Genomic DNA, 15,567 nt, shown 5'->3' with positions numbered 1-15,567 from the left:
AAAAAAAAAAAAAAAGATCATATTGTCCTTAGCTAAAGAAAGGATGAAGAATATTCCAGAGAAAGGAGTTTGAAGACTGGGATGGGCCAGGCGATTAGAAAGATCATCAAAAGCAAGTAGTCAGCAGACGTTCCTCATCAAGGTCCAGACAGTAAAGACCTTGGGCATTGGGCAGAAGAGCCTCAGCCACATCTACTCAACTCAGACACTGGAGTGCAAAAGCAGCTATAGACAATACATAAATAAATGGGCGTGTCTGCGTTGTAATAAAACTAGTTAAAAAAAAAAGTGGCGGCCAGATTTGATCCACAAGCTCCAGTTTGCCTATCCCTGATCTAAAGTTATCTGTGATGATCTCATATTTCCCTCCTACCATAATGGGCTATTCTATCACATGTAGATCATCACAGTCTCTAATATACAGCTCTCTGGAAGAAATCCCCCAGAGAAGCAGCACCAGCAATTTAAGACAGAGACTTAATAATCATCACTATTCATTGAGCATTTATTATGTGCCCAGGTCTGGCACAGGTACTTCGCATGTATTAATTCTCACACTTGCCACCACGGGAGTATGGGATGTATTATTACCATTATTCATTAAAGTCTGGATGCCCTTGGCTTTCAGTAAACAAGAAGCCTCTGCCCTGCCCCTAGGTTAAGAGTGGCCACGTGACTTGCTTTACCTAATAAGGTGTGAGCACATATGATGGATGTCATTCTCGGAAGGAAACTTTTTATCGTAGTGACCAACTCTTCACAGCCATCTGACAGGAGATGCATAAGGCAGAGGCAGTCTGGAATTCTGAGCCAGCGAGGAAGGATCTACACCAGAGGTTTGCACAAAGTCTACAGTGGACCTCGAAGGAGATGATTTCTTTTTTGCTGTATTAAGCTTTTGAGAACCCGGGCTTTTTATTGTTACTGCAGCATAACTTACGCTGACCTCACTCGTGGGGCAACTGAGAGTCAGCAGGGAATGAGTTAACTCACTAAGGATGTGCAGCACACAAGTGGCTGACACAGGATTAAACCCAGATGGTTCCGATTCTAAAGTCTGGTTTCTTCTCTACTGTGAAATTTGAAACATAAAGAAATTTCTATTCTTCCAGAGACGAGGAGCCACGGTAACCTTTTGGAAACTATAATTTACATTTGCTCTGAAGTAGACCACCAAACTCTCGCCATGACTTCTAGGGCCCTCCATCACTTTGTGCCTGTGCATCTTTCCACTTTCCCTCATCCTGTCCCACTCCGTGCTTCTCTTGCTGTGCTCCAGCCACCCTGGCCTCAGGTCAGTGTCTAGAAGTCTACAAATCCTTCTTCTTAGAGACTTTACACGTACGATTCCCTAAGTCTGGGGTATTTTTACCTCCAACTGGCCTGGCTGGCTCCTCTTATTAGCGTCAGTTTAAATGTCCCTTCCTTAGAAACAAACACCGTTTCTAACCACTCGATAACCCCACCCCCAACTCCATTATCCTTTGTTACTGAGCCCGCCTTCATCCCTTCATAGTGTTTATTTCAACTTGAATTTGTTTATGTGTTTGGTTACTTGCTTATCATCTGTCTTTCTCAGGAAGGTCAGAAGTCTGCAAATTCCTTTAGCACACTGTATACCAAACTCTGCGCAGTACCCAGAGCACAACGAGCCTTCTATAACTCCTTATTTATTAGCTGAGCGAAGGTCACCATCAAGTTTAATAATTATTTCAGATATAGATGTGTGGAAAGATGATGGATTCAGAGACCCAGCTTTGCCATTTGCTAGCTATGTGATTCTGAACAAATAGATTTATTTCAAGTGGTAGTTATCTACTGGTAACAGAGTGAAAATAACTTCTCTGATGAGTTAGAAATTACTATGAACTGGTCTCTAGCCCAGAATCAGGGAATGGGGTTCCATTTAAAAAAAAAAAAAAACAAGCATGTTGGACATAGCCAGTGTCACTGAGAATAAATAATTAAAGTATCGCTTTTGTGATAAACAACACCAGATCTGTATTCATTCAATATCCATTAAAGGCATCACTAACCATTTATCGATTTTTTAAAAAAGACGATACTAATTGAATAAAAAGTTAGACCAAAGGAAGCAGCAAGCCATGGGGAAAAGAACCCCAGGTGGGGAAGCGGTTTCTGAAACTTTCTACAGTTGTGACCAGGGAAAAGAGGCGAGACCTCTCAATCTAGGGTGTGTGTGTGTGTGTGTGTGTGCGCGCGTCCGCACACACACATGTGCACGTGCACACACACTCATTCGTGTTTAATCTACAAAACAGAAATACCATCTGTCCATACCGTAAGATTATGAAGAGTCAGCAACAGTAAAAGTGCTAGGTAACGTGCAAAGTTCTTGGGAGAGGTGGCATGATTTGCTGGACTGCTCATGCGTTTTGCGATTCCACATATTTTAGATGGAAAACTCAACTACACCACTCTCTAGCTGTATAAAACTGATGAAATTATTTAACCTTTCTGAGCCTCATTGTCCTTATCTGTAAAATAGGGATAATAACCACTACTCATCTGGCTCTCATAAGAGTTAAAGATTATGGATGTAAGATACACAGTAATGATAAGACACTTGAGGCCGGTTGTCTTTGTAATGTTAAACACACACTGTCCATGGGTGGCTAAGTAATATGGTAATACGTAGCTTCAGGCTGTGGATTTGTTGGGCCCTAGAAGGAGCCCAGCTTACAGATTTTTTGGAGGCCTGACCGATGCTCATCCTGACCAGCAGTGCTTCCTCCCTCCCTGCATCCGAGATACTCCGGTATGACAGGAACATGTGCTACTTCCAGGCCTCTGCTCCAGGTCTCTGCTCCAGGTCTCCAGGAAAGCAGCAGCACAGCACTGTGGGAACTGGACAGCTTCTTCTACATGGTGCTGGAAAAGAGTTCTGGGTTCCTTCTGCCTGAGACATGTTATGTAAATAGGAAGCTTTAATTACTATAATCAGCTCAGCATCTGGCTCCTTAACCAGAGTGGTCACACCTGACTCTCCAAGGCAACTGACTCTGGACAACAGAGCCCTTGGACAGAAAAAAATGGGGAAAGATGGAGAGAACTGGGCTGATCGGAGTATAACTAGGTGGTCAAGGAAGCAAAACAGCTGCCTCTAGTTGAGGTCAGCACAACAGAGTGGAAAGTCAAAATGCATCACTCAGTCCCTGTTGATCATTCCTCATGGCAGGGGCCACCTGATGATTGATAAGACATCTGGATGTTGGCGGCACAAGATTCATGCTTCGGGTGATGCCCAGAATTAAGTAGTTAAAGGCTCTGGATTCAGACTTGCTCCAGACTTGAGAACTAGTTGTGAGTCGCTGAGCACATGCCGTCACCTCTCTGAATGTTTTTCCACTGCTCAGGGGTGACACAAAGATTCAGCGAGAAAATGGATGCAGAATGCTCGCACCTGGCCTCTGTAAACAGTCGTGCATCACTTTATTTACCCCTCACAGGAGCCCTCTCAGTAGGGTCTATCACCCCATTTTACAGACTAGCAAACAGGCTCAGAGAAGGCTGTAAGTCCCCTGACCATGGCTTGTGCAAGGTTCCACTCCCTAGTGGACATGTTTCCAGGTGATGGGCTGGGGAGGACTAAGACTGTGAGAAATGACCACAACGGAAACAATAATAGTAAAGCTAGTTATAAACACCGTTATTGGGGAGTCCTCTGTGTACCACTCTCTGTCACAGTTGAACCATTTAATCTTCCCAATCACCCTCTGAGAATCTGAGGATTCGAGAGCTTAAGTCACTGCCTGTTAAACTTCAATGTGCAAATGGATCACTGGAGAGTGACCTACCTAAAAATATAGTAGGTCTCTAATAAACTCCCGGGTGATAGTGATGCTGCTGGTCTGAGGACATTTTGAGTAACATCGACTTAAGTGACTTACCCAAACTCACCCAATTACCAAGAAGCAGAGATGAGATTTGAACTCGGGTCTCTCCGACTCCGGACTCCAGAGTCGATGTTCTTTTCTCTGCCCTAATAATTGTGGTAGATTTTACGCAGGAAGTGCAACTGCAGAAAGCCCAGGAAAGATTGCCCAAGAAGGTAACTCTCACCCAAGACTACTTTAATGGATAGATGAGGCTCATTTTTAATAAAGAGCATTCGTTTACTTTCTAATTATATACTCAGTTTCTTATAAGCTATTGGTTTATGTAAACAGGTAAATTGTCTCCCTTGCCTCTTTCTTTACTCATTTGCTTAGCAAATCCTTTTACTCATCGAGAGCGTACAGAAATCACACACCCTGAGTTACCAAAGTGAAAATAAGGACCTTGTTCCATACTCACTGCAGGCTTGCCGCAACACTGGTTTTGGATCCCCTGTCCAAGTTCAGGATTGTGGGTGAGATCTAAAGGTCTAACCTAAAAGGTGGAACTTGGTCCCTCGTGTTGCAGGGGACTACTTTCTTGGTTAACATCAGGATGAACTTTACACATTGAGCAAACCTCAGTCAGCCTTAAGCTCTTGTGATTTTGCACCCAGCAGACCTGCTGCAACAGTACGTAGCTAGCTTTAACATTAGAGAAGGTTAGGCCAAGCAGGGTCTTTAACAACATGCCGTTTTTAAGATGTATATGATGTGCCCTAGAGCAAACATTAAGAAAGTAAGATAGTTAAAAAAATAAAATATATATAGTAAAAAATATATATACTACAAATATATATAGTAAAAAATATTTTAAAAATTAAAATGTTAGACCAGAAAATATTCACTTAGTAAAAAGAAAGCTATAAAAGAAGCACAGAAGTGAAAAACATGAGATGTATAGGAAGTGGATTTAACCCCGGTGCTTTCCTGCGTGAAGCTGATCTTGCCGTAACTAGGCTGAAAACACTGTTTTGTTTTGATATTTCAAGGAAGGTCTTAGTATGCATGCAAGTCCTCCTGGGATAGCAAATGTCATATGCAATGCCAAAACTTGATAAGAATAATTTTTAAAGTTAGGTGCACCTCTAATATGCAACATTAACCTAAAAGATGTTAGCCAACGCAATAATATGAGAAAAGTAAATAGTCAAATGTTGGAAAGGAGGAGATAAAGTAATAAAGAGGCAAGTGGTCTAGTGGTAGAGAGAATGGATGATGAAGCCACACGTGGATTTAAACCTTGGCTCTTCTACTTACTGCCTGAGAAAACCTGGACGAGTTTTTTAACCTCTATGCCTTTAATTACTCCACCTATAAAATTAAGATTTTGATGATGATAATAATAGGACCCACTCATAGGATTAACTGTGCAAATTAAATGAGTTAAAATCTATAAAATGCATAAAACACATAAGTTCTGCATAAGCGCTTGCTGTTACTTAGAGAATGTGATTATCTTCATAATTTACATGAAAAATCCAAAATATTCAAAGCCCAGTCACTAGAACTAATAACAAGGGAGCCCGGCAAGGTGTCTTGATGCAACATCAACATAAAAGGATCAATTGTATTTTTTTACACTTGCAATAATCAAGGTAATCATATAACAAAAAGAACAAAAGGAGAGACATTGGCCTGTCCATGCCAGAAAGATGCAAAAATACTTTGATTCTGGGTAATCAGAAAATGAGTTAAACTCAGAAGTGAGGAAAGAAAAAGGATGATCTTTCAAAGCTAGGTGCTCCATATTTACTCGACAGAGATAGAAAAAGGAGGTACAGATGGTCTCAGATTGCATTTCATTTCTGAGGCTGTTTACAGGCCAGCAAAGCTCACAGTGCCAGTGAGTACGTCAATGGCTAGAAACTGTCCTCACAGTCCCCAGTGCAAGAATCATAATAGGAAATGTACATGTCTTATCTCACCGCTATCGCTACCCCAAAACCTCACCCAATCCATCCTGCCGTACCCCATGTCCTCCACCCTTCCGTGGAGTGTTTCCTCTGAAGGGAATACCTTTTCCTCTTCGCCATCAGACAAACTCCTTATCTTTTAAAGTCTATTTCAAATGGTGCCTCCTTGGCAAATTTTTCCCTGGCTCCCCCATGCTCTTTGTCCACATTACATTTGTATTTGGCTGAAAAAGGAATTAGAGACTGAAAAACCAGACCAGACATTTCTATTCACCAACTAATTGCTTGATTTGCTCCCTGACTTTCTTCTTTCGGATTAAACCAGAGAGATCCAGAATGCATCTTCTATTTCCTCCAGAGAAGGCATAAGTATTTGGGATGACGCCAAACTCCCAAGACCCAACACGGGAGAATTTTCCCTTAACTTCCGCAACCAACTCCCAGATAAGGATTTGCAGAATGTTCTTAGCTTCATAGGGATGCAAGGGAAAAGGTTTTCAGAGAGGAAATGAAGTAAACACAGAAATAGAGACACAATGTTGTCTTAAATCCTGTTTCCCTAGGAATTTGGACTCAGAGCAGATGTTTGCAAAGTTCTGTTCAACCATGAGAGCAGGAAAATGATGAACTATTCCTGGGCAACACAAGGAAGATATGAAATGCCAAGGGATGTGCTCAGCTTATTCTGATGCTGCAGACGCTTGGGCCATGTTTAGCAAATCCAAAATAAAAACTGCTTTGGCTTCAACAGAAAGAGAGCTGAAAACAGTACAAGATAATGATGCTTTCAGCACCAAAACTGGTATCACCTTGCCCTTTGAGTTAAATGTCTAATCTACAATGATACAGATCCCAAGATTCAGCTATTCAAAAAGTCTCTCTTTTTCTTTCGTTTATGCATTCTAAAAACATCATGTGAGGTAAGGGGGACGTAGCATTTGACCTTGCTTAGTTACAGTTTAGTGGTAGGGTCAGAAACAAACTAATGATCCCAAAAATAACTATGGAATTATAATTATGATCGATGTGATGAAAGAGAAGTACAAGAGACAATAAGAGTGTATAACTGAGGGATTAACCTAGTTCACAATTGGGGAGAGACTATACAAGAACAGCCTCCCTGGGAAATGATACTGAACTTGAGATCGAACCATGAGTAGATTCATGCAGGTCAAGGGTGGGGTCAAGAGCATTGGGGGTCATCACAGTAGCATGTAGAAAATCTCTAGGGTGATTATAATAGCCAAGATATGGAAGCAACCTAAGTGTTCATCAACAGATGAGTGAATAAAGAAGATGTGGTATACACACACACACACACACACACACACACACACACACACACACGTACACACAATGGAATATTACTCAGCCATAAAAATAATTAAATCTTGCCATTTGCTGTAACATGATGGATGGACCTAAAGGGTATTATGCTAAGTAAAATAAGTCAGACAGAGAAAAATAAATATGATTTCACTTATATGTGAAATCTAAAAAGAAAAAACAAATGAATGAACAAACAAAACAGCAACAGACTCATAGATACAGGGAACAACCTGGGAGTTATCAGAGGGAGGAGGGGCTGAAAGGCAGGTGGAATAGGTGAAGGGGATTAAGAGGTACAGACTTCTGGTTATAAAATAGATAAGTCACGGGGATGTAATATACAACATAGGGAGTATAGTCAATAATAATAACACAACTTTGCATGGTGGCAGATGGTAACTAGACTTCTTGTGGTGATCATTCCATAATGTATATAAATACTGAATCACTGTGATGTGCACTTGAAACTAACAGAATACTGTATGCCAATTACACTTCAATGAAAAAAAAGACTCTAAGGTGGAAGGGAGTTTGACAACTTCAGGAAATAAGAGAAAGCCAGCATATCGATAACAGCAGATGCTGGGTAGAATGGTACAAGCTGAGGTTGGGAGTCAGGAAGAGATCATATCCAGCATGGCCTTATAGCCCCTGTTAATGGTTATGGACTTTATCCTTAGAGCACTTAAAGCAATTGAGCTGGAAGATGACCGTGGTCAGAATTTGCATTTCAGAATTCCTTCCTAACGAGGCCCTGTTCTAATGCTCGACTTGGGTCCCCTCTCTCTACAGTTCCTACTGAAGCCTTCAAACCACTCCTTTTCACACACACATATCTCAACTTTATCACCTTACATGGCACCTTTGTTTTCTCTTTTTTGCCCACAACCCGATTCTTTATTCTATCTTATACTGTGTTATTTTTTCAGTGTAATAGTCTTGCCTTTTTATGGGATGTGAAATTTCCTTCAGAACAGGAACCACCAACTCTTTGAGTTAGAAAACAACCTAGCAATCATTTAGCCCAAATATCCATGAAATTTAAAAATGACCTTGAAACATTTGTGAGAGAGGAGATTATGTTTTCTCTGCTTGAATACTTCTCAGTGATGGGACACTCCCTACCTCTGAGATCTCTGAACGAAGCACTCCACTTACGGTTGTGCTTCTGCCATATGACGTTACACAAAATACTTCCGCACGGTGCAGCTCTCATCCCTTCTCCCAATAGAAGATGAAGATATTCACTTTTGACCCACTTTAATTCTTTTCTCTGTACTGCCAATAGTGTGGTATTTCCTACACTCAGTTCTGATAAACCCCTTTGTGAAGGATTTGTATTTTGCCTACTTAACAGACAAATTTCCCAGACTTCCTTTCGATGAATGTTTAAGAATGAATGTGGGCCAGAAGAAGTATTTTGCATGACTTGGCAGGCAAAATTGAAGAAGGACTCATATTCTTTTTACATTTAGAGGGTCATTACAAGGCCCAAAGTGCTCTTGCAGCTTTTGACAATTAATCCTATGTGTCAGCTTGACTATGCCACAGGGTACCCAGACGTTTGGTCAAATATTATTCTGGGTGTATCTGTGAGGATGTTTCTGGACGAGACTAACATTTGAATTAGTAAACTGAGTAAAGGAGACAGCCCTTCCCTGTGTGGCTGGGCCTGATCCAATCATCCAACTGAAGACCTGAACATAGCAAAGGCTGATCCTTCCCTGAGTAAGAAGGAACACTCTCCCACCTCTCCACCCCCATCCCCCACCCCCAGCTGATGGCCTTCAAGCTGGGACATCAGGCATTGCCTACTTTCAGGCTCAAATTGAAACATCATCGGCTCTTTCTGAGTCCCAACTCTGTTGATCAGAAAAAACTATTTTGGCAATTTACTCATCCAAACTCACAAGTTCATTGGCAACTCTGCCCAGCACATCCTACCTGTGTGATGACCGTGCCTAATAGGCAGTAATGCTGCACTGCCTATTTTTCTAGTGATTCAAAATGTGTTTTACGGAGGAACATGCAAGAAATACTACTATGGCTCCATTCGCTGCCATTTTAATATTTTATGACTCCATAACAATTATACTAGATTGCTTCTATTTTACTTGTTAATTGTGATCTTCAGTAGAATGCCTGAATTCCACATAGTTTAACTTTTTTTACTTTGAGAATGCTACTGGCAGGGGTAGAACTGAGTGGAAAGTTTACAATTTCAGATATTTTGAAAGAAGAAAAAATAGTATAACCTTTTCAACATGTCTTCCATTTTGTTTTATTCTTCACCTCGATTTCTTATACTGTTTCAAGGGATTTCTTTAAAAAAAAAAAAGGCAATTGCTTTTTACACGTTAACCATTGGGGAGTTTGAAAAAACCTTCCAGATGGGAAATATATATGAAAAATCTCATCTCAGTGAAATATAAATCCCCCAAATAGAGGCACGTAATGAAACACCTAATTCATTCCAACTATATTGGTCATATTGCTCCGATATTATAATGCCAGATGACTCTTTTAGCACCATGGACAACAGCTGGCCTTCCATCAGGAACGTCTAAAATGAACACGATGCTATCCTTTTCCAATAGAAACTTGGCTCGTATTTGAAGTCCATTGCATGGCATACTCCCCATATCTAAGCTCAGCAATTAGTGATTTTATAATAAAAAGTGTAATAGGTATTTTATTGTTTCTTCTCCAGAAATCATTCCTTCAAGAGTTATCCAACTGCAACATCAGCATTCATTTCCTCGGTCTCCAAATTTTGTGACATCTGAAATTTTGGCGCTAACAACTATGTCCCTTACAGAAGAATTTTTTTCCCTTTAGCTTTTTTCTCCCATTGCCATAATATACCACTGTGAGTCTGCAGCCTCTTCCTCATCTTTAACTTCTTTTTACTTATTTTACCTCCTAAATACATTTGTCTTCCTCCAGCATGTCATTTTCGTTATTTTCCTCACTCTACGCACACTTTTCTTTGGAAATCTCTTTCAGTTTCACGATTCTCACCATTACATCTATGCTGATGACTCTGAAATTTTCTATCTTTGACCATCCTCCTAAGAGTCATTGTCACATGCTGTATCTTTTCAACTGGGTGCAGCTGATATCACAATACGTCTAAAATAAAAGTTGTATTTCCTTTAAAAACCTGAGTATCTTTCTGTTTTCTATTTATGAGTATTTTCCCTGTGCTTTTCTCCCTTAATAAGCTAGTTTTAGTGCCAAAAGTTCTTCTTTACTTCCTTCTCTCGCATCTAAACAAGTGTCAAGTCATTTCATGTGACTCCATTATAAGACTGCCCATGCTAACCAAAATAATTGATTACTTTTCTAGACTCAGTCCCACAGGGAAAGCAGAAATGTGTCCTCTTTACCACATTTTATTGTTCACTGGAGGTTGTGTCTGACTTCGAGGTCAGAAAGTACCTTGATTCCATAGAAGTTCCATATGTCCATTTCAATGCTTTTGCTCTAGCTCAGGGCTCAGCTTCTCTTGCAGTAAGTCAGTAGAGCAGACGAAACCCAAGCCAAGAAACCCTACATAAAAATGTGTTAGAGAGGCTGTGGAGAAAAAGGAACCCTCATACACTGCTGCTGGGAATGCACATTGATACAGTCACTACAGAAAACAGTATGGAGGTTCCCCAATAAACTAAAAATTGATCTACCATATGATCTAGCAATCCCTCTTCTCCATATTTACCCCCAAAGACTTAAAAGCGTGTATCTAAAAAGATATTTGCATACCAATGTCCATAGCGGCATTATTCATGGTGGCCAGGACATGGAAGCAATTGAAGTGTCCTATAACAAATGATTGGATAAAGAAGATGTGGTACATATATACAATGAAATATTACTCAGCCATAAGAAGAGATGAAATACTGCCAGTTGTGACAACATAGATGGATCTTAAGCTTATCATGATAAGCAAAATAAGCCAGACAGAAAAAGTTGAAAACCACATGGTATCACTTATATGTGGGATATAAATCCAAAAGCAAAAACCAAACATGACGAACAAACAGAGACTCATGGACATGGACAGCAGACTACTGGTTACCAGGGGGTGGGGGCAAGGGGAAGGTAGATGAGGTAAAAGCGGTCAAATAAGTAGAGACAGAAAGAAATCTATCTATTGGCGGTGAACACACAATGCGATATATATATGACTTACTGTTGAATTGTACACTTGAAACTTATTGAATTGCGTTAACCAATGTCACCATAATAGATAGATAGATAGATGTGAGTTTTAACATGGCCTCTCACACTAACTACCTCTGTGTGAATTCTGATGACATCAAAGTTGTCCCAGGCACAGAAATGGAGACGGGAATAAAACCATCACAGATTCATTGTGAGAATGAAATGAGTTGACACAGCAAAGTGATTAGCCAAGCTTCCAGCACATAGTAGGACTTCCACAAATATTAGTTTCCTTCCCTTCCCCATCCTATCATGGCTCTGTTTCCAGCCTTTCTATTCTAATCCATATTAAGCAGCACTGCCAAATGGATCTTTCCATACTGCTCTTCCAATAGCTCTGTTATGGTCCCACTGACTGCAAAATAACATTCAAAGTCCTTAACTCAGCATTCAAAGTTTTCAGTTAAATGGCCCCAATCTACACTTCCAACCTAATTTCTCTCTTTATTTCATGGGAACCGCAGTGAACACTACCCTAAACCTTGCATTTCCTAACATCAGGACTTGTTCATGCTGTTTTTGTTTGTTTTTTTTAAAACCAAAAATGCCCTTCACATCTCCAAATCCATGTTTTAAATCCCAACTCAAAATCTACCTCCTTCAATATTACATGCAGGATTCCTTAGCTAAATAAGGTCTTTTATCCAAAATCTCTGTAGTGATTTAAGTGTTTTTTTACATGCCACTGAATCAATTTTACTTTACTGATCTTATTTATGACAGTTATTTCATATTCCCTGCAGGCCTATACATTCTTTTAAATACAGGAAGCGCACGATAACCATCTCCACATTACCCACAGCACCTAACATAATGCCTTTTGCATTATAAGTGTTCAATAAATTATTTGGAATAACATGAATATTGTGTCAATTATCTTCATATTTATTCATACCATCTCACTAGCGAGAATCCCTAGCAATCAAAATAGGGTCCAAACGATGAAGCATTTGAGGTATAACATCAGTGATCCTCCGAAGACCCATATTAGTTATAAGGAGGTCTAATAACCTGAGGAATAAACTCTCAACTGCTGCTCTTCTCAAGCCAGGAGGGCTCTGGCTCTGGCTCAGGTTGGCCACACATATACATAAGACCATCCCTCTTCTCCTTCCCTTCCCAGCTAATTGAATTAGATTGTTTCTGTTAAATAGACATGTTGTTCCCCAACCTTGAAGTCGGATACAAACCCCGTGGACAATAACAATGTGGTAAAGGGGAAGCATACTTGCTTTCTCCTATGGGGAATGAAATCTAGGTAATGAATTGCTTTACTTAGCATGCAAAGGCTTATTATAGCCTTTATTTTTGAAATGTCATTGGACACAATAGAAGCAAAAGGCTCTAGGGATGAAGTACCAAGTTATTAAACTCATTATCCCGAGGCTCCTAATAATATTCCCTTCTCCACTCTTGTCCTGTTGTTATAAGGGTAGAGATAGTATTTTGTGGGGAGGAAGATTAAAGTGGGCAGGGGGCCTGGGCAGGTTTGATTTATTAAACCTCGGTAAAAGAATTTTCTCTTGAGATAAACTTAGAATGGGACTCAGTCTGGTTCTACAGAGCGAGGGATATTCCATAATCAATAAAGTCCCATAGGATTACATTTGGTCCATATTTTTCAGGTAACCCTACGATTTCCAAAGGTCCACAGGGATGGGGACCCCAGGCACTGTATCAGAAGGTATCAAAAAGGTGGCTGTAACCACCAAGTATGTGCAGCGTAGTGTTTGCATTTGGAGGAGGGAAGCATCACCTCGTCCTTCGGATAAAGGCTCCGCCAGTCTTCTCTCCTTTCCTGCTCAGGTACAGGCAACAAGGACCAACAGACAGGGCCTACTGGACAGTGACGGGCAGCATGAGAAATCCCCAAGTATATGAGAAGTTCCGAAACACTTTCATTGACACAGTGTCAGCCACATATTCCATGAGTCCTGAAGGTCTCTGGACGGGCCTTTTCTTCTTCCTTGTGCTGCTTTATTTTGGTCCAGGAAGTGCCTTCTGTTTAGGAGATGCATTTAATGCAGGGATGGGCAGACACTGCAGGCTGGGTTAGAGGAGGCAGGGACCCGCAGCCTGGCTTCCTGTGGGCCAAGGGCGGGCAGCACCACATGTGCCTTTAGGCTTTTTCTAGGTGGCCCAGGGCTGTCCCTAGGAAAGGAAGCTAGAATTCAAAGCAGATCCTTTAAGATGAACTATTAAATGTTCTGTTTTTCTGAAACTGGCCTTACAGAGTAGACTAATGGTTAAAAGACAGGTTCAAAAGATAGCCTGCTAAGGTTCGAATCCTGAAGCTGCCACTAACCGCCTGCGTGGCCCAGGCTTCGGTTCCTTCAACTGAACATGGAAATCATAATAGCAACCTACTTTTGTGAGTTGCGAGCATTAAATAAGTTAATTCATGTAAATTATTTGAAACAGTGTTCTTAGTAAGTTCTATTAAACATTTGCTTTTTATTAGTTATTTCCTTGCGCATTGTTCCTTGATAGTAGTTGGCTGGAGTTTGGCAAGACCAGGGTACAAAACAATCCTCCAGAAGAAGTTATTACACTTGAATTATACTTACTAAATTTTGTGAGTATGATTTTTCTATAGATTATTAAATCAGAATTGATTTGCAAATTTTAGACTCTGTATTATCTTGAATTTCACTCAAGAGACATGTTGAGGTTCTCTTCCTCGCAATCAACACCAATTAAATGATGGTCCTTGAAAACAGAAGCATAAATGGGACCCTAACGCCTAAATTGGTAACAGTCCATCCGTCTGCGGACATATGGGCTTTCATTGCAATTTATTTCTTGGAAAGTGATTCATAATTAAACCATTTTACTTGCCTAGAAAATATTTCAACTTGTGTCGACTTGAGTCACAATATTTGGAAAGCATCACTTAAAAAAACAAAATTGTGCTGTATTCCAGGGAACTAAGTTTACCTGACGTATTAACAGAGGGGCGGACTACTGACCGAAGGGTGTGGCCAGTCATATATTTAGTTAGACCTTAGAGGTACCTAAATCCACATTTTCTTAATTATCATGATAATTAGGCCAATGTCTGGATTTAGGCTACATAATGTGGGTAACCGGTGACAGAGCCTTTTCCTGGGGGCAGATTTACACTCTCATGTTGGCAAAATCAACTGTTTGCTTTGTGATTGTGGGAACATTTGGAGAGAAACATTAATTTTCCATCCATTAACTTTGGTGGATATGAACACCCCAGAGGGAAAAATGTGTGAAGTCGCTTAACGACCTTTTGGCTGTTAGGAAGGTAAATATGTTTTGAAAACATTTTTCTTTGCAATAGGAAAAAAAAAATGGAAAAGGAAAAGCAACTATTCAATCAGGGAATATTCTCTTTCAGAGGTTTCTATAACTGTGTGCACCACCTCAAAATGCAGCATTTTTCTGTAGGCATGACCTATTGGGTTTACTTACTAGCTAGGTATAAATTAACCCAAGAGTCCAAATACCAACTAACGGGACTGCTCTTTTTAATTGTACGTTATTCTCTTCTATAAGCAAGATACATGATGTTACTAATGACTGAGCGAAGAAGAAAATTGTGGGTTGAGAAGAGAGAAGAGAAATAAGTGGATGAGATAATAAAAAAGATTTTATTTTTGCACCTCAACCTTTAAAATAGCTAAAGCTGTCTAAGGCCATGCTACCATGAACAAGCCCAATCCCGTCTGATCTCGGAAGCTAAGCAGGGTCGGGCCTGGTTAGTACTTGGAAGGGAGACGACCTGGGAAGACCAGGTGCTGTAGGCATAAAAAATTAAAAAATAAGGGATTGTAAGCTGACAAAGGTCCATGCAATCTGTGAGGTCAACCAAGGGTTGCCCCCCCTAAAAAAAAAAAAAAGAATAAAAAATAAAAATAGCTAAAGCTAAGTCTGAATCAATAGGACCCGGTCTCAGAACTGAATTTGTGTATATTGAAAGAGAAGCTCTGATGGGGGACGATAGGTTGATGGAAGAAGGTCAAATGACTTCCATGTGTTGGGATGGAACTGACCAAGGTGGAGGTAAAGCTGCATAACCCTGAACATGTGTTTATTCTACCCACAAAGAACAGAGCGCTATCGAACAGCTGTTGCACACTACTCCCCATGCCAGACATGAATGATACGCAGCTGATGAAGACAGATGTGGCCCCCGGTCTCCTAACGCTTACAGTTCAGTGGAGACCATGGAA

At 40.4% G+C, this 15,567-nt stretch overlaps 1 pseudogene; it reads left to right on the top strand.

Moving 5' to 3' along the window:
- Positions 1-15,022: 15,022 nt before the first annotated feature.
- On the top strand, positions 15,023-15,141 carry LOC112484058 (annotated as a pseudogene).
- The last annotated feature ends 426 nt before the right edge of the window (positions 15,142-15,567 follow it).

This window comes from Pteropus alecto, unplaced genomic scaffold (assembly GCF_000325575.1).
Source record: "Pteropus alecto unplaced genomic scaffold, ASM32557v1 scaffold226, whole genome shotgun sequence".
In the NCBI taxonomy this organism is placed as follows: domain Eukaryota; kingdom Metazoa; phylum Chordata; class Mammalia; order Chiroptera; family Pteropodidae; genus Pteropus; species Pteropus alecto.
Note: the sequence above shows the minus strand (reverse complement) of the source record. Positions and strands in the feature narration are given on the sequence as shown.